At 48.3% G+C, this 20,005-nt stretch overlaps 1 pseudogene; it reads left to right on the forward strand.

Annotated features, from left to right (window-relative positions):
* The first annotated feature begins 14,007 nt into the window (after positions 1-14,007).
* On the forward strand, positions 14,008-17,855 carry LOC124040840 (annotated as a pseudogene).
* The last annotated feature ends 2,150 nt before the right edge of the window (positions 17,856-20,005 follow it).

Raw genomic sequence — 20,005 nt, forward strand, 5'->3', positions numbered from 1 at the left:
TTCAAAACTACTGGGAACTCAAAACTGGGAACTCAGAAATCTCAGACTTCTGAATTCCGACTTAGGGCGTTCAAGACAACTGGGAAAAATAGTTTTGAATGGTCATCCAACTCGGAATTCCAACTCTAGAACTCGGGCCTCTTTCTAGATCTCTGACTTTCTGACCTAAAGATCACTGAGGTCATGATTTGGCCATATACCTTTCCAAGTTCCAAGTTGTCTTTAAAACACCATGGGCCTCCTGGGTGGCGCAGTGGTTAAGGGCGCTGTACTGTGCCACCAGAGACTCTGGGTTCGCACCCAGGCTCTGTTGTAACCGGCCGTGACCGAGAGGTCCGTGGGGCGGGAGGGCTTGGCCGGTAGGGATATCCTTGTCTCATCGCGCACCAGCGACCCCTGTGGCGAGCCGGGCGCAGTGCATGCTAACCAAGGTTGCCAGGTGCACTGTGTTTCCTCCGACACAGTGCACGGCTGACTTCCGGGTTGGATGCGCGCTGTGTTAAGAAACAGTGCGGCTTGGTTGGGTTGTGTGACTTTCAACCTTTGTCTCTCCCAAGCCCGTACGGGAGTTGCAGCAACAAGATAGTAGCTACGAACAATTGGATACCACAAAATTGGGGAGAAAAAGGGGTAGAAATTCAAAAACAAAACCACCATAAAACTCATGATAGGCTATAGTGGTGCGCAGGTCATCTGTTTGTTCACCAGCACCCACCCGCAATTGCTAATAACTCATCCACAAATGCCCAATTGTATGTCATAAAGTGAAAATCACTACACTGCCAGGTCTCTGACCTCCTCCCTATAAGCTGTCTCGTCGTTGCTGTGTCGTCAGCAAACTTAATGATGGTGTTGGAGTCGTGCTTGGCCACACAGTCGTGGGGAGTACAGGAGGGGACTAAGCACTCACTCCTTAGTGGCCCCCGTGTTGAGGATCACCTGGTAAGGGTAGGCAACAAGTCCAGGATCCAGTTGCAAAGGGAGGTCTTTTAGCTTAGTGATGAGCTTTGTGGCACTATGGTGTTGAACGCTGAGCTGTAGTCAATGAACAGCATTCTCACATTCTTTTGTCCAGGTGGGAAAGGGCAATGTGAAGTGCGATTTAGATTGCGTCATCTGATTTGTTGGAGCGGTATGCGAATTGGAGCGGGTCTAGGGTTTTATGGGATGATGTTCTTGATGTGAGCCAAGACCAGCCTTTCAAAGCACTTCATGGCTACTGACGTGAGTGCTATGGGGCGGTAGTCATTTAGGCAGTGTCACACCCTGACCATAGTTTGATTTGTATGTTTCTATGTTTTGGTTGGTCAGGGTGTGAGCTGAGTGGGCATTCTATGTTACATGTCTAGTTTGTCTAGTTCTATGTTTGGCCTGATATGGTTCTCAATCAGAGGCAGGTGTTAGTCATTGTCTCTGATTGGGAACCATATTTAGGTAGCCTGTTTGGAGGTTGGGTTTTGTGGGTGATTGTTCCTGTCTCTGTGTTTGCAACAGATAGGGCTGTTTTGGTTTTTTCACATTTCTTGTTTTTGTTAGTTTATTCATGTATAGTGTCTTTATAAATTAAACATGAATAACCACCACGCTGCGTTTTGGTCCGCCCTTACAGAATCACCCACCACAACAGGACCAAGCGGCGTGGTGAAAGGCAGCAGGACCAACAGCAGCAGCATGAGAAGCAGCAGCAGCAGCAGCAGCAGCAGCAGCAGCAGCAGCAGCAGCAGCAGCAGCAGTGGGAGAGGCTGCACTATTTGGATAAATGGACTTGGGAGGAGATCCTTGATGGGAAAGGACCTTGGGTACAGCCTGGAGAATATCGCCACCCCAAACAAGAGCTGGAGTCGGCGAAGGCGGAGTGGCGCTGGTATGAGGAGGCAGCACGGCGGCGTGGATGGAAGCCCGAGAGTCAGCCCCAAAAATGTATTGGGGGTGGCACACAGGAAGTGTGGCGAAAGCCAGGTAGGAGACCTGCGCCAACTTCCTGTGCTTACCGGGGGGCTGGAGAAACCGGGCAGGCACCGTGTTATGCTGTGAAGCGCACGGTGTCACCAGTGCGGGTGCATAGCCCGGTGCGGTACATTCCAGCTCCGCGTATCGGCCGGGCTAGAATGGGGATCGAGCCAAGTGCCATGAAGCCGGCTCTACGCATCTGGTCTCCAGTGCGTCTCCTTGGGCCAGCTTACATGGCACCAGCCTTGCGCATGGTGTCCCCGGTTCGCCTGCATAGCCCAGTGCGGGCTATTCCACCTCGCCGCACTCATCCTTACAGGTGCTCCCGCCTGTCAAGCGCAGCTGGAGTCTCCCGCCTGTCCAGCGCTGCCGGAGCCTTCCTCTTCTCCAGCGCTGCCGGAGTCTCCTGCCTCTCCGGCGCTGCCAGTTCGCCTGCATAGCCCAGTGCAGGCTATTCCACCTCGCCGCACTGGCAGGGCGACCGGGAGCATGCAACCAGGTAGGGTTGGGCAGGCTCGGTGCTCAAGAGCTCCAGTGCGCCTGCACGGTCCGGTCTATCCGTCACCACCTCCACGCACCAGCCCTCCGGTGGCAGCCCCCCGCACCAGGCTGTCTCTCCGGCTCATCCTTACAGGTGCTCCCGCCTGTCAAGCGCTGCCGGAGTCTCCCGCCTGTCCAGCGCTGCCGGAGCCTTCCTCCTCTCCAGCGCTGCCGGAGTCTCCTGCCTCTCCGGCGCTGCCGGAGCCTTCCTCCTCTCGGTGCTGCCGGAGCCTCCCGCCTGTCCAGCGCTGCCGGAGCCTCCCGCCTGTCCGGCGCTGCCGGAGTCTGAAGAGCCCCTCAGCCCAGAGGCGCCAGAGCCCCTCAGCCAAGAGGCGCCAGAGCCCCTCTGTCCCGAGCAGCTGTCTCTCTGTCCCGAGCAGCTGCACCTCTGTCCCGAGCAACTGCACCTCTGTCCCGAGTAGCTGCACCTCTGTCCCGAGCAGCTGCATCTCTGTCACGAGGAGCTGCACCTCTGTCCCGAGCAGCTGCACCTCTGTCCCGAGCTGCCCCTCAGTCCAGTGGGGTCATTAAGTAGGGTCGCCGTGGTTCGGAGGCCTCGGAAGCAGACAAGGTGGGGGACTAAGACTATGGTGAAGTGGGGGCCACGTCAAGCACCAGAGCCGCCACCGCGGACAGATGCCCACCCAGACCCTCCCCAATAGGTTCAGGTTTTGGGCCGGAGTCCGCACCTTGGGGGGGGGGGGGTGTACTGTCACACCCTGACCATAGTTTGTTTTGGTTGGTCAGGGTGTGAGCTGAGTGGGCATTCTATGTTACATGTCTAGTTTGTCTATTTCTATGTTTGGCCTGATATGGTTCTCAATCAGAGGCAGGTGTTAGTCATTGTCTCTGATTGAGAACCATATTTAGGTAGCCTGTTTGGTGTTGGGTTTTGTGGGTGATTGTTCCTGTCTCTGTGTTTGCACCAGATAGGGCTGTTTTGTTTTTTTCACATTTCTTGTTTTTGTTAGTTTATTCATGTATAGTGTCTTTATAAATTAAACATGAATAACCACCACGCTGTGTTTTGGTCCGCCTCTCCTTCACCACAAGAAAACCCTTACAGGCAGATTACCTTTGCTATGTTGGGCACAGGTACTCTGATGGTCTGCTTGAAACATTTAGGTATTACAGACTCGGTCAGGTAGAGTTTGAAAAGGTCTTGCTCACGTCTATGGAGAGAGTGATCACACAGTCATCCGGAACAGCTGGTGCTCTCATGAATGCTTCAGTGTTGCTTGCCTCGAAGCGAGCATAAAAGGCAGTGGGAGTTGATGTGTGATAATGCATGGAAGGTCCTCCTCTCTACCTCCATCTTTTTCCTAGTAGTTCTTCTGATCGGATCTTTCTTTAGTGGTCAGCTCTCTGACAGGTAGGTTCATTCACGTTTGGCACAGATCTAGGATCAGATCTAGGATTTATTGCATGGAGATAGTCTTGCTACAGAGACTGGTTACCTCCCACAATGTAACCAATGTTCCATTCCGAGACTAGCATGGGGATGTAAATTGACCTAAGACTAACACAAACATCAACATGCAACAGTCTGCACACGCCTCTACACAAAGGGAGCCTAAACCTACCCAACCACTCTGAATGAGAAGCCAAGAGATTTGTTTTGCATGCAGGAACAGTCATATATGCTTTTTTATGTGTAGTTCAACAGGAAGCATAAACCGATATTATGATATGTGTCACGTTCTGACCTTTATGTCCTTTCTTTTGTATTTATTTAGTATGGTCAGGGCGTGAGTAGGGTGGGCAGTCTATGTTTGTTTTTCTAGGTTTTGGGTATTTCTATGTTTCGGCCTAGTATGGTTCTCAATCAGAGGCAGGTGTCATTAGTTGTCTCTGATTGAGAATCATACTTAGGTAGCCTGGGTTTCACTGTGTGTTTGTGGGTGATTGTTCCTGTCTCTGTGTTTGCACCAGATAGGACTGTTTTTGGTTTTCCACATTTATTGTTTTGTTAGTTATTTCATGTCTTGTTCCTTTATTAAAGAACATGAATAACCACCACGCTGCATTTTGGTCCGCTTCTCCTTCACCACAGGAAAACCCTTACAGAATCACCCACCACAACAGGACCAAGCGGCGTGGTAACGAGCAGGAGCAGCAGCAGCAGTGGGAGAGGCTGCACTACTTGGAGAATATGGACTATACTACTTGGGAGGAAATAGACAGGTGGGCGGTCGACCCAGGGAGAGTGCCGGAGCCCGCCTGGGAGTCGATGGAGCAGTGTGCGGAAGGTTACAGGAGAATGAGGTTGGCGATTCAAGCACGGCGGCGCGGACGGAAGCCCGAGAGTCAGACCCAAAAATGTATTGGGGGGGGCACAGGCGGAGTGTTGCAGAGTCAGGAGTCAGACCTGAGCCAACTCCCCCCGTTTATCGTGAGGAGCCAAAGAGGAGCTCAGAACCAGAGCTGGTGTTGGAGGTGAGCGAAGCAGAGACTGTGAAGGAGTTAATGGGGAAATTGGAGTAGAGAGATATGAGGGAGTTGCTGGTTTGGTGCATGAGGCATGACATTCGCCCGATGGAGCGTGTCAGGGATTTAATGGCACCTGGGTCAGCTCTCCATACTCATCCTGAGGTGCGTGCTAGGGGTCTGGTGAAGACTGTGCCAGCCTCACGCACCAGGCCTCCTGTGCATCTCCCTAGCCTTGCACGTCCTGTGCCATCTCAGCACTACAGTGCTCCTAGCAGTGCTAACCGTGGCGGGCGTGGTGCTGGTCAGGCACCGTGTTATGCAGTGGTTCGCACGGTGTCCCCAGTACGTGTGCTTAGCCCGGTGCGCTACATCCCAGCTTCCCACATCTGCCGGGCTGGGGTGAAGATCCAGCAAGGGCGGTTGGTGCCAGCCCTGCTCTCAAGATCTCCAGTACGCCTTCACGGTCCGGTCCATCCAATGCCACCTCCACACACCAGCCCTCCGGTGGAAGCTCCCCGCACCAGGCTTCCTGTGCGTGTCCTCGGCCCAGTACCACCAGTGCCAGCACCACGCATCAGGCCTACAGTGCGCCTCGCCTGTCCAGTGCTGCCGGAGTCTCCCGCCTGTCCGGCGCTGCTGCCGGAGTCTCCCGCCTGTCTGGCGCTGCTGCCGGAGTCTCCCGCTTGTCCGGCGCTGCTGCCGGAGTCTCCCGCCTGTCCGGCACTGCTGCCGGAGTCTGAGGCGCCAGAGCCCCTCATTCCAGAAGCGCCAGAGCCCCTCAGTCCAGCACTGCCAGAGCCTTCCTCTCCAGCGCCGTCTGAGCTACCCGTCTGCCCAGCGCCGCCAGTGCCGCCAGTCTGCCCAGCTCCGCCGGTGCCACCAGTCTGCCCAGCGCCGCCAGTGCCGCCAGTCTGCCCAGCGCCGCCAGTCAGCCCAGAGTCGCCAGAGCCCCTCAGCCCAGAGGCGCCAGAGCCCCTCAGCCCAGAGGCGCCAGAGCTGCCGTCCCTCTGTCCCGAGCAGCTGCCCCTCTGTCCCGAGCAGCTGTGCAACAGAGTCAGGGTATATGCAGCAGTTTGGGCCGTCTGGCTCGTTGTGAACTGTGTGAAGACTATTTCTTCCTAACAAAGACAACCTACTGCCAAACGGGATGATTTAACAAAAGCGCATTTGCGAAAAAAGCACAATTGTTGCACGAATGTACCTAACCATAAACATCAATGTCTTTCTTAAAATCAATACACAGAAGTATATATTTTTAAACCTGCATATTTAGATGAAATAAATTCATGTTAGCAGGCAATATTAAACTAGGGAAATTGTGTCACTTCTCTTGCGTTCAATGCACGCAGAGTCAGGGTATATGCAACAGTTTGGACCATCTGGCTCCTTGCGAACTAATTTGCCAGAATTCTATGTAATTATGACATAACATTGAGGTTTGTGCAATGTAACAGCAATATGTAGACTTATTGATGCCACCCGTTAGATAAAATACGGAACGGTTCCATATTTCACTGAAAATAAACATTTTGTTTTTGAAATGATAGTTTCCGGATTTTACTATGAATGACCTAAGGCTCGTATTTCTATGTGTTATTATATTATAATTAAGTCTATGATTTGATAGAGCAATCTGACTGAGCGGTGGTAGGTAGCAGCAGGCTCGTAAGCATTCATTCAAACAGAACTTTACTGCGTTTGCCAGCAGCTCTTCACAATGCTTGAAGCATTGCGCTGTTTATGACTTTAAGCCTATCAACTCCCGAGATTAGGCTATAGTGCCTATTAGAACATCCAATAGTCAAAGGTATATGAAATACAAATGGTATAGAGAGAAATAGTCCTATAACTACAACCTAAAACTTCCTACCTTGGAATATTGAAGACTCATGTTAAAAGGAACAACCGGCTTTCATATGTTCTCATGTTCTAAGCAAGGAACTTAAACGTTAGCTTTTTTACATGGCATATATTGCACTTTTACTTTCCTCTCCAACACTTTTTTTGCATTATTTAAACCAAATTGAACATGTTTCATTATTTATTTGAGACTAAATTCATTTATTGAGTTATTATATTAAGTTAAAATAAGTGTTCATTGTTCATTCAGTATTGTTGTAATTGTCATTATTACATATATATATAAAAATCATCCGATTTAATCTGTATCGGCTTTTTTTGGTCCTCCAATCATCTGTATTGGTATCGGCGTTGAAAACTCATAATCGGTTGACCTCTAAACCACACAGGAGGATTCCTTTTCACGTGAGAAAAAAAGTTGAACGGGAGCTTGACACACTACAAAGTGAAGACATCATTGAAAAAATCAGCGGGCCAACGCCATGAGTATCCCCAATCGTGGTCACACCAAAACCCAATTCGATACAGACACAAACTTTATCTGTCGTCATGTGCCTTCCGAACACAGCAATACAACGTGAACGACACATCACACCAACAGTTGATGACCTCATCCATGATCTGAATGGAGCAGTGGTGTTCTCCAAGCTAGATCTTAATGCTGGATACCACCAGCTTGAGTTACATCCAGACTCAAGGTATAGCACAACCTTCACTATATATTCTGGCCTCTGGAGATACACCAGGCTGAAATTTGGCATAAATTCAGCTGCCGAGATATTTCAAAATGCAATACAGCAAGTGCTGCAAGGCTTTCCCCACGTGAGAAACATGAGCGATGACATCCTAGTCTACGGTAGATCTCAAGATGAACAGAGAGAGAAATCTCATGCTGAACAGAAAAAAGAAAAAATGTGAATAGAGCAAAACAACACTTGAGTTTTACGGCTATGTTTTCTCAGAGAAAGGTATTTCGGCAGGTCCAAAGAAAATCAAAGCCATACAGAATCTGCCAGCACCTCAAAATGCCTCGGAAGTTCGCAATCTACTGGGCATGATACAATACTGCTCGCAACAACTGCACAGCCTCTTTGTGAGCTCCCAAGAAAAGATCACACCTGGTCATGGGGAACAAAGCACTAGTCTGCGATGGAAAAATTCAAATTCAGCACTAGATGGCAGCCTACTTTAACCCAGCCAACAGGTCGACACTGTTAGTTGACAATAGCCCAGTTGGTTTAGGTGCTGTTATGCAGGTGAATGAGGACCCAAAAGCGATTTAGCGAAAACAGAGTCTTTATTCCAGTAAAACTCAAGACGAAAACAAAACATGAAAAAACTTAAATCCACTCGTAGTGATGAGGACAGACTGGAGACTCGACCATTGACTGCAGGTTGCCTCGGGAAGGCACCGACCGTAGCAGACTAAGACACCTGCTACACGCAGCATCTGAAGGAGACAAGACACGACAGGGCGAGACAATGACACAGCACAGCGAACATCATACAAGGATCCGACAGGACAGAAACGGAAAACAAGGGGAGAAATAGGGACTCTAATCAGAGGACACAATAGGGGACAGGTGTGAAAAGACTAAATGAGTGAGTTAGGAGAATGAGGAACAGCTGGGAGCAGGAACGGAACGATAGAGAGAGAGGAGAGAGAGGGAGGGGGAGAGAGAGGGATAGAAAAAGGGAACGAACCTAATAAGACCAGCAGGGGGAAACGAACAGAAGGGAAAGCATAATGACAAGACAATATAAGACAAAACATGACAGTACCCCCCCCACTCACCGAGCGCCTCCTGGCGCACTCGAGGAGGAATCCTGGCGGCAACGGAGGAAATCATCAATCAGCGAACGGTCCAGCACGTCCCGAGATGGAACCCAACTTCTCTCCTCAGGACCGTAACCCTCCCAATCCACTAAGTATTGGTGACCACGTCCCCGAGAACGCATGTCCATGATCCTACGTACCTTGTAAATAGGTGCGCCCTCGACAAGGACGGGGGGGGGGGAGAGACGAACGGGGGTGCGAAGAAAGGGCTTGACACAGGAGACATGGAAGACAGGATGGACGCGACGATGATGTCGCGGAAGAAGCAGTCGCACAGCGACAGGATTGACGACCTGGGAGACACGGAACGGACCAATGAACCGCGGAGTCAACTTACGAGAAGCTGTCGTAAGGGGAAGGTTACGAGTGGAAAGCCACACTCTCTGGCCGCAACAATACCTAGGACTCTTAATCCTACGTTTATTGGCGGCTCTCACAGTCTGCGCCCTGTAACGGCAAAGTGCAGACCTCACCCTCCTCCAGGTGCACTCACAACGTTGGACAAACGCCTGAGCGGAGGGAATGCTGGACTCGGCGAGCTGGGACGAGAACAGAGGAGGCTGGTAACCCAGACTACTCTGAAACGGAGATAGCCCGGTAGCAGACGAAGGAAGCGAGTTGTGAGCGTATTCTGCCCAGGGGAGCTGTTCTGCCCAAGACGCAGGGTTTCTAAAAGAAAGGCTGCGTAGTATGCGACCAATCGTCTGATTGGCCCTTTCTGCTTGACCGTTAGACTGGGGATGAAAACCGGAAGAGAGACTGACGGAAGCACCAATCAAACGACAGAACTCCCTCCAAAACTGTGACGTGAATTGCGGACCTCTGTCTGAAACGGCGTCTAACGGGAGGCCATGAATTCTGAACACATTCTCGATGATGATTTGTGCCGTCTCCTTAGTGGAAGGAAGCTTAGCGAGGGGAATGAAATGTGCCGCCTTAGAGAACCTATCGACAACCGTAAGAATCACAGTCTTCCCCGCAGACGAAGGAAGACCGGTAATGAAGTCTAAGGCGATGTGAGACCATGGTCGAGAAGGAATGGGAAGCGGTCTGAGATGACCGGCAGGAGGAGAGTTACCTGACTTAGTCTGCACGCAGTCCGAACAAGCAGCCACGAAACGGCGCGTGTCACGCTCCTGAGTCGGCCACCAAAAGCGCTGGCGAATAGAAGCAAGAGTACCTCGAATGCCGGGATGGCCAGCTAACTTGGCAGAGTGAGCCCACTGAAGAACAGCCAGACGAGTAGAAACAGGAACGAAAAGAAGGTTACTAGGACAAGCGCGCGGCGACGCAGTGTGAGTGAGTGCTTGCTTAACCTGTCTCTCAATTCCCCAGACTGTCAACCCGACAACACGCCCATAAGGAAGAATCTCCTCGGGATCAGTAGAAGCCACAGAAGAACTAAAGAGACGGGATAAGGCATCAGGCTTGGTGTTCTTATTACCCGGGCGATAAGAAATCACAAACTCGAAACGAGCGAAAAACAACGCCCAACGAGCTTGACGTGCATTAAGTCGTTTGGCAGAACGGATGTACTCAAGGTTCTTATGGTCAGTCCAAACGACAAAGGAACGGTCGCCCCCTCCAACCACTGTCGCCATTCGCCAAGAGCTAAACGGATGGCGAGCATTTCGCGGTTACCCACATCATAGTTGCGTTCCGATGGCGACAGGCGATGAGAAAAATAAGCGCAAGGATGAACCTTATCGTCAGACTGGAAGTGCTGGGATAGAATGGCTCCCACGCCCACCTCTGAAGCGTCAACCTCGACAATGAATTGTTTAGTGACGTCAGGAGTAACGAGGATAGGAGCGGACGTAAAACGCTTCTTGAGGAGATCAAAAGCTCCCTGGGCGGAACCGGACCACTTAAAGCACGTCTTGACAGAAGTAAGAGCTGTGAGAGGGGCAGCAACTTGACCAAAATTACGAATGAAACGCCGATAGAAATTAGCGAAACCTAGAAAACGCTGCAACTCGACACGTGACCTTGGAACGGGCCAATCACTGACAGCCTGGACCTTAGCGGGATCCATCTGAATACCTTCAGCGGAAATAACAGAACCGAGAAAAGTGACGGAGGAGACATGAATGGCGCACTTCTCAGCCTTCACGTAGAGACAATTCTCTAAAAGGCGCTGGAGTACACGTCGAACGTGCTGAACATGAATCTCGAGTGACGGTGAAAAAATCAGAATATCGTCAAGGTAGACAAAAACAAAGATGTTCAGCATGTCTCTCAGTACATCATTAACTAATGCCTGAAAAACAGCTGGAGCATTAGCGAGACCAAACGGCAGAACCCGGTACTCAAAATGCCCTAACGGAGTGTTAAACGCCGTTTTCCACTCGTCCCCCTCTCTGATGCGCACGAGATGGTAAGCATTACGAAGGTCTAACTTAGTAAAGAACCTGGCTCCCTGCAGAATCTCGAAGGCTGATGACATAAGGGGAAGCGGATAACGATTCTTAACCGTTATGTCATTCAGCCCTCGATAATCCACGCAGGGGCGCAGAGTACCGTCCTTCTTCTTAACAAAAAAAAACCCGCTCCGGCAGGAGAGGAAGAAGGCACTACGGTGCCGGCGTCAAGGGAAACAGACAAATAATCCTCGAGAGCCTTACGTTCGGGAGCCGACAGAGAGTATAGTCTACCCCGAGGGGGAGTGGTCCCCGGAAGGAGATCAATACTACAATCATACGACCGGTGAGGAGGAAGGGAGTTGGCTCTGGACCGACTGAAGACCGTGCACAGATGATGATATTCCTCCGGCACTCCTGTCAAATCACCAGGTTCCTCCTGAGAAGAGGGGACAGAAGAAACAGGAGGGATAGCAGACATTAAACACTTCACATGACAAGAAACGTTCCAGGATAGGATAGAATTACTAGACCAATTAATAGAAGGATTATGACATACTAGCCAGGGATGACCCAAAACAACAGGTGTAAAAGGTGAACGAAAAATCAAAAAGGAAATAGTCTCACTGTGGTTACCAGATACTGTGAGGGTTAAAGGTAGTGTCTCATATCTGATACTGGGGAGATGACTACCATCTAAGGCGAACATGGGCGTGGCCTTCCCTAACTCTCTGAGAGGAATGTCATGTTTCCGAGCCCATGCTTCGTCCATAAAACAACCCTCAGCCCCAGAGTCTATCAAGGCACTGCATGAAGCAGCCGAACCGGTCCAGCGTAGATGGACCGACATAGTAGTACCGGATCTTGATGGAGAGACCTGAGTAGTAGCGCTCACCAGTAGCCCTCCGCTTACTGATGAGCTCTGGCCTTTTACTGGACATGAATTGACAAAATGTCCAGAAAAACCGCAATAGAGGCACAGGCGGTTGGTGATCCTCCGTTCCCTCTCCTTAGTCGAGATGCGAATACCTCCCAGCTGCATGGGCTCAGTCTCTGAGCCGGAGGGAGGAGATGGTTGCGATGCGGAGAGGGGGAACACCGTTAACGCGAGCTCTCTTCCACGAGCTCGGTGACGAAGATCTACCCGTCGTTCTATGCGGATGGCGAGTGCAATCAAAGAGTCCACACTGGAAGGAACATCCTGGGAGAGAATCTCATCCATAACCTCGGCGTGGAGTCCATCCAGAAAACGAGCGAGCAGCGCCGGCTCGTTCCAGTCACTAGAGGCAGCAAGAGTGCGAAACTCTATAGAGTAATCCGTTATGGATCGATCACCTTGACATAGGGAAGCCAGGGCCCTAGAAGCCTCCCTACCAAAAACTGAACGATCAAAAACCCGTATCATCTCCTCTTTAAAGTTCAGGTAATTGTTAGAACAATCAGCCCTTGCCTCCCAGATAGCTGTGCCCCACTCTCGAGCCCGGCCAGTAAGGAGTGATATGACGTAAGCAACCCGAGCTCTCTCTCTTGAGTATGTGTTGGGTTGGAGAGAGAACACAATATCACACTGGGTGAGAAAGGAGCGGCACTCAGTGGGCTGCCCGGAGTAACAAGGTGGGTTATTAACCCTAGGTTCCGGAGACTCGGCAGACCAGGAAGTAGCTGGTGGCACGAGACGAAGACTCTGGAACTGTCCAGAGAGGTCGGAAACCTGAGCGGCCAGGGTCTCAACGGCATGACGAGCAGCAGACAATTCCTGCTCGTGTCTGCCGAGCATAGCTCCCTGGATCTCGACGGCAGTATTACGAGAATCCGTAGTCGCTGGGTCCATTCTTGGTCGGATCCTTCTGTTATGCTGGTGAATGAGGACCCAAAAGCGACTTAACGAAAACAGAGTCTTTATTCCAGTATATGACAAAAGTAATACTCCTGGAAAAATCAAGAAGAAAACAAAACAGGAAAAAACTTAAATCCACTCGTAGTAACGAGGACAGACTGGAGACTCGACCATTGACTGCAGGTTGCTTCGGGAAGGCACCGACCGTAGCAGACTAAGACACCTGCTCACACGCAGCATCTGAAGGAGACAAAACACGACAGGGCGAGACAAGGACACAGAACAGCGAACATCATACAAGGATCCGACAAGGACAGAAGCGGAAAACAAGGGGAGAAATAGGGCTCTAATCAGAGGGCAAAATAGGGGACAGGTGTGAAAAGAGTAAATGAGTGAGTTAGGAGAATGAGGAACAGCTGGGAGCAGGAACGGAACGATAGAGAGAAGAGAGAGAGGGAGGGGAGAGAGAGGGATAGAAAAAGGGAACGAACCTAATAAGACCAGCAGGGGGAAACGAACAGAAGGGAAAGCACAAGGACAAGACAATATATGACAAAACATGACAACAGGTGGAAATTATAGGCAATTACAAAGACACTCCCAATAAAGGAGTGGTTCTGCAGGTGGTGACCAGACCACTTCTCAGTTCCTATGCTTCCTGGTTGATATTTTGGTCACTTTTGAATGCTGGCGGCGCTTTCGCTCTAGTGGTAGCATGAGGCTGAGTCTACAACCCACACAAGTGGCTGAGGTAGTGCAGCTCATCCAGGATGGCACATCAATGCAAGCTGTGGCATGGTTTGCTGTGTCTGTCAGCGTAGTGTCCAGAGGTTTTTCTTTTTAACCCCGACTTGGAGAATTATTTACAAGTTAGCTAACGTTACTTGTCTTAATAGATATTGCTTTGTTACCATAATGTTAGCTTGCTAGCTAGTGCCTGTATGCCAATTAGCTAATTTATCCAGCCATTTTAAAGTTAACAAATTAGCTTGGTGAATTAGACCAGATAACAGACAGCTTAGCTAGCTAACCACCTTGTCACCTGTTTTGATTTGATAGATTCACAGGCTAGTTTGATAGCTAGGCAGTCAGGTGGATTTTTGGATTGTTTGCTCATCAGATGGCAATTTGGGATCAATAAGCTTTACGCTGTTTAGGAGAAGCTTTATTTGGCGATCAAATTATTCTCAAACATGGCCCCCAAAAGAAGACCAGCGCCCCTAAACATCACTCCCACTGGTGAGGGAGTATTCGTCCACCTCTACGACCATCTCTGCTGCCTCAGAGTAAGTATAATTGCTTAGCCAGCTGGCTACTGTTCAACAGATGCACTTCAAGTCCCCCTCTACTTTCAAAGTCTTAACCGTGAGCTAACTCATCCTCCATCCCTCCCTCTCAGGGCTAACCTGGAGGCCCTACAGAAGAAGCTGGAAGAGTCTGAGCAGCAGAAGAAGCGCTTGGAGGCTTTCCTTACCCAGAAAGTTAAAGCGATGACTTCCACCGCATCAAAACCAGCATTGGCTACTAGTCATGAGACACAGCTGTTTAGATTTTGTATTGTATTCATCCCTCCCTCTCCTTAGCTGATCCATCTGGAGATCAAGCCAGCCATCAGAAACCAGATCATCAGAGAGCTACAGGTGCTGCTTTTGTTGTGATTTAACTTAAAATATACAAATGTAGTACTCAACAATGTTAAATGTTTAATTCACTGTTAGGGATGTATCAATAATTTAGTCAAATCTGAGTTAAATAAGGCTATTCCCCTGTTTGTAACCCCCCCCCCCCACCTGCTCTGTCTCCCTTAGTTGCTACTCGCCCTACATAGTTAGTTTCTACGGGGCCTTCTACAGCGACGGAGAAATCAGCATCTGCATGGAACACATGGTGGGGGGGGGTTTGAGTGCCTTTCAAGAGCAAGGGAAATATTTTGCGGGAGTAGGGGAAGATGGTGGAGTTGCAAATGTAATGCAGGTACTCGAACCTTGCCCTACTGCTGCCGTATGGCAGTGCGGTGGTTGTGAGTGGCTCTCCTCTCTCCCTACAGGATGGGGGCTCCCTGGACCGGGTGCTGAAGAAGGCCAAGAGGATCCCTGAGGAGATCCTAGGGAAAGTCAGCATTGCTGTGAGTACCAGCTACATAGCCTAAAGATGGTGCCAGTCAGATGCCTAGCTTTCCATTGCCTTTTATATTTTATGTATTTTTGAGACTTACCCCAAAACGTTTTGTCGTCACAGGCTAACCCTCTGAGAACCTATCTACGAGAAACACCAGATCATGCACAGAGGTACACGTTGATTTGTTTTGCAGTTTGTTTTACTTACTACTGTATAGTTGTCGTTAGATCTGTTTTGTATGTAGTTGCCCACGCTCACTGACATCCCATCTGTCCCCCAGATGTGAAGCCCTCTAATATCCTGGTGAACTCTCGTGGGGAGATCAAGCTGTGTGAGTGGACAGCTCATAGACTCCATGGCCAACTCCTTCGTGGGAACACGCTCCTACATGTCTCTGTGTAATCCATTTATCTGTCTCTAACCAACAGCCGGAGCGATTGCAGGGCACCCACTACTCTGTTCAGTCTGACGTGTGGAGTATGGGCCTGTCTCTGGTGGAGCTGTCTATCGGCCGATACCCCCTCCTGACGCCAAGGAGTTGGAGACTATCTTCGGACGGCCCATCATGGATGGGTCCGAGGGAGACATGCACAGCAGCACCTCACCCGGAACCCCCGGGGGCAGACCTGCCAGCAGAGAGAACAGTTTCTCCTCCAGATGGTTAGAATGAAGTTATTTGTACAATTGATCTGTTTCACTGTCTTGCAGGCGATGGGCCTGTGATGGCCATCTTTTGAGCTGCTGAACTACATTGTCAACGAGGTGAGCATTGCTGAGGAGACCACCCCCTCATGGCCATAGAATACAAATTATTGTAATAGACCGTTTGGTACTAAGTTATGACCGACTCTATATCCAAGGCATAGTGTATAGATGGGCTGTTTTTATTCTGTTAATCCTGTTCCAGCCTCCCCCCAAACTGCCCCATGGAGTTTTCACTTCTGATTTCCATGACTTTGTGACTAGTTGGTGAGTCTCCCTCAGTCTAAATGATTTAAAGAATACAATGTCTTGATTTATTGAATTTAATTTATTTGGGTAAAAACGTATACAACGAGATGCAATAAATTCCCAGAGGATGGCGCTTAACCCTTTACACTCGAGGGAATTGGCCTATATGGATGGGGCTAAATTGACATGTTTGTTGCAGAAATGTGAAATGCATAAGCATGGTAGCAATTAAAAGGGAACAGTGGAGAGTATTGGACCGTTATTAGATGAGTTGAGGACACAAAGGTTCACCTGACAAGACTGAGTCCAAACAATACACTTTGATTTTGCATTTGACCTTTTATTGTACTTTTCGGCAGATTTGCCGAAATACTCTGGATACATTCAGTAATATAAGAATATATGCATCATGCATCATGCATCATCTATGAAATAGATATATTTTGCAAGGGTTTGAAAGAGGACTAACTGGTGTTCAAGTGGCCACAAACCTCAAGTGTGTGCACAGTTAAGTTATAAAATAAAGTTTTAGGCTTTCGCAAGGCAATTGAGGCACCAATGGTAATTTTGGTGCGCTTAACAGTCATGCGTGCGTGTTCCGCAATGAGTTCTCTACAACAGGCTCGTTCTGTTCAGAACCACCCTGGGTAATGACACTCCTCTTACCACTGTATATCAAAGATGGTCATTAAACGTTGATACTGTATATGACATGAGTTTGATACGGGAATAAATGGGAATTGCACATTTGGACTTAGGGGTGTTTGGCCTGCTTGCATGACATCAAAGATGGTAATCCTCAATGTCTCATCTTTCAAAATAGTCTTAATTTACAGCATTTCCCTCACTCGGACAAAGCATTGTTGAAAAGTTGCCAAATTAGTGGGAGGGATGGGGGCGACTCCTTGTCGCGTGCGGTGCTCAAGTTCATAAAGGCTGTCAGCCAAACCCCTACAGCACTGAAGTGCAGAGCCTGAGCTCTGTCATTTATAGCATGTTCCTGTACAGCCACTGTTCCAATTTTAGGTGCACATCAGGGCCCAAATCTGCAATTTTCAACTGGTGTATATGGGTACGAGTACTGTCACACTTGTTTCCAAAGTGGTCCTCAGCATTAGTCATTAGATCTAACTGCTTTGTTAGATCTGACTACTATGATTTTCTTGTGCTTCAGTCTCATGAAGAAACCAAAAGACCGGGCTGACCTGAAGATGCTGATGGTGAGTTTTGTGCTTATCAACTGCCTGACTTATAATAACCTGGGAAATTGGACAGATTTTATTGACATGCTGATGCCACGGATGTAGTTTTGTACTGAGCCAATGGTCTCTGTTTCAGAAACACATGTTTATCAAGCGCTCTGAGGTAGAGGTGGACTTTGCTGGCTGGCTCTGTAAAACCATGGGGCTGAACCAACCCAGCACTCCCACATGCACTGCAGACGAGACGCGCATTCAGTGGCCTGTGGACGCAAGCAGCCTCCAACCACATGTATACAAACACACTTCCTTGTCAGCCACCTTTCCTCTCAGGTGATCCTGGTATGAACTGGCCCTAGTCAGTCTCTCTCCTGTCAGAAATAAGCCCACAGTTTCAACCGTAATCAACATTGCTTCAATGGTGAGGTTAGGGCAACCCCTCACTGTCAGATTCCCCTATCAGACCGTCAAAGCGGTCTGGCTGTCTGCAGTATCAAGTGTGGCATCAGGGAGCTTCATTACCCTGGACGAGCAGACCTAAGGTGTAAAATGGGCCTGGTCAGAGGTAGAGGCTTTAGATAAACCTATGCGGTGAACTCTTAACTCACAATCTACACAGTTGGCACCAAGTTTTGACATTTGTCTACAGTGCCTTCAGAAAATATTCACATCCCTGAATTTAAAATGGAGTAAATTGAGATTTTGTCACTTGTCACACAATACCCCATAATGTCAGTGGAATTGTTTCTCAATGTATTAAAAATGAAAAGCTGAAATATCTTGACTCATGTGTTACACCCTTGCCAATGGTGTTTTTTAAATTTTAAATGACGATCAAAGAACTGAGATTAACATGAGAGAAGCCTCTACAGAATTAAATATTCCAAACATGCATCCTATTATCAGTGAGGCACTAAAGTAATATTGCCAAAGTGGCAAAGAATGTACTTTTTGTTGAGTACAAAGTGTTATGTTTGGGGGAAACCACATCAGAGTGCCACTTCACATTTTCAAGCATGGTGGCTGCTTGTTGTCAAAAAGGCCTTATTTTTTTATATATATATTTAGGCTAAAAAGAAACAGAATATAGCTAAGCATGTACAAATCCTAAAGGAACCCCTTGTCTGCTTTCAAAAAGACATTGGGAGACAAATTCACCTTTCAGCAGGACAGTAACCTAAAACACGGCAAAATCTACACTGGAGCTGCATACCAAGATGACATTGAATGTTCCTGGGTGTCCTAGTTTTGACTTGACTCATCTTAACTCTATGGCAAGACTTAAATGGCTGTCTCGTGGTGATTAACCCACTTATTTTTTTAATTAATGGGAAAGTATTGTACAATCCAGGTGGCAAAGCTCTTAGACTTACCCAGAAAGACTCACAGCTGTAAATGCTGCCAAAGGTGACTAACATGTATTTGACTCGGTTGAATACTCAACAACAAAACAAAATGCATTTCTTCCACTTTGACAACGGTGTTTTGTGTAGCTCAATGACAAATCTATTTTAAACCCACCGTGGAAAAAGTCAAGGGGTGTGGGTTCTTTCTGAAGGCACTATTTTGCATTGCTGTAACACCAGAACCATTTGATCAGAGGTTACGCAGAAATATACGCCTTGTTTTAGAAATAAAGAAATCTGGATACTTGACATCACAAACTAAGCGAGACCTATTTCAGCTTCCTGAGTATGTAAACACAACTGCACTTCATCTATTTTCCCAAGATCATCTTATTTTGCTTTTCAATTACATTTATCAATCACTCTGTACGAGCAATAACCCAAACATTGGCCACCGCTGCAGTGTATATTGATATTTTTTGCCAGGCCATAGGTATTGTTACAATCATGATTAGGAGTTACTCATATGTATTGACATACAGGTACATTGTATGTCTTCACATCTCTGTGAATGCATATTCCACAGAGGCTGGTGGGGGGAGCTATAGGAGTATCGGCTCATTGTAATGTCTGGAATGGAATTCATGGAACGGTAATAAACATATGGAAACCACATGTTTGACTCGGTTCCATTTAATTCCAGCCAATACAATGAGCCCCTCCTAAAGCTCCTCCAACCAGCCTCCTCTGATATTCAGATATGTTAAGCTTATACGCATGCTGTACATCAGTTTTTATTTTTCTCTTTCGGCAGTTTGAGTGAGTGTTTGTCAATGAGATGTGGGATGGCATCCTGTCCAATTATTTCACATTAGTGAAGTTAAAGGAAATTATACTAGAAGAGGATTCCATTACACTATTGAGATGCAGCCCTAGTGTCTGTGTCCTGGCCAGGCTCCCTCCATCCCTTTGGCTGTAGGAGAGATGCGTGCCTGACCAGTGTTGGGAGATGAACACACCTTAACCAGAGTAATTTATATCTCCTAATCGTGTTTCCCATGTCCTGTCCTCAAGTACCCCCAACAGTACACATGTTTGTTGTAGCCCCGGACAAACTCACCTGATTCAACTCATTGAGGGTTGTGGGTACTCGATGACTGGAGTTGGGAAACACTGTCGTAATATACACTTGAGTGTACAAAACATTAAGAACACCTTTCTAATATTGAATTGCACCCTCTTTTTATCCTTCAGAACGGCCTCAATTCATTGTGGCATGGTCTCTACAAGGATGCTGGCCCATGTTTGGGTGGTGGACCATTCTTGATAAACAAACTGTTGAGTGTGAAAAACCCAGCAACGTTGCAGTTCTTAACACAAACCGGTGCATCTGGCACTTATTACCATACCCCGTTCAAAGGCTCTCAAACCTTTTGTCATTACCATTCACACTCTGAATGCCACACATACACTATCCATGTCTCAATTGTCTCAAGGTTTAAAAATCTTTCTGTAACCTGTCACCTCCCCTTCAAAACAATCCAATTGTATTTGTCACATGCGCTGAATAAATAAAG

Source organism: Oncorhynchus gorbuscha, linkage group LG08, assembly GCF_021184085.1.
Source record: "Oncorhynchus gorbuscha isolate QuinsamMale2020 ecotype Even-year linkage group LG08, OgorEven_v1.0, whole genome shotgun sequence".
NCBI lineage: Eukaryota > Metazoa > Chordata > Actinopteri > Salmoniformes > Salmonidae > Oncorhynchus > Oncorhynchus gorbuscha.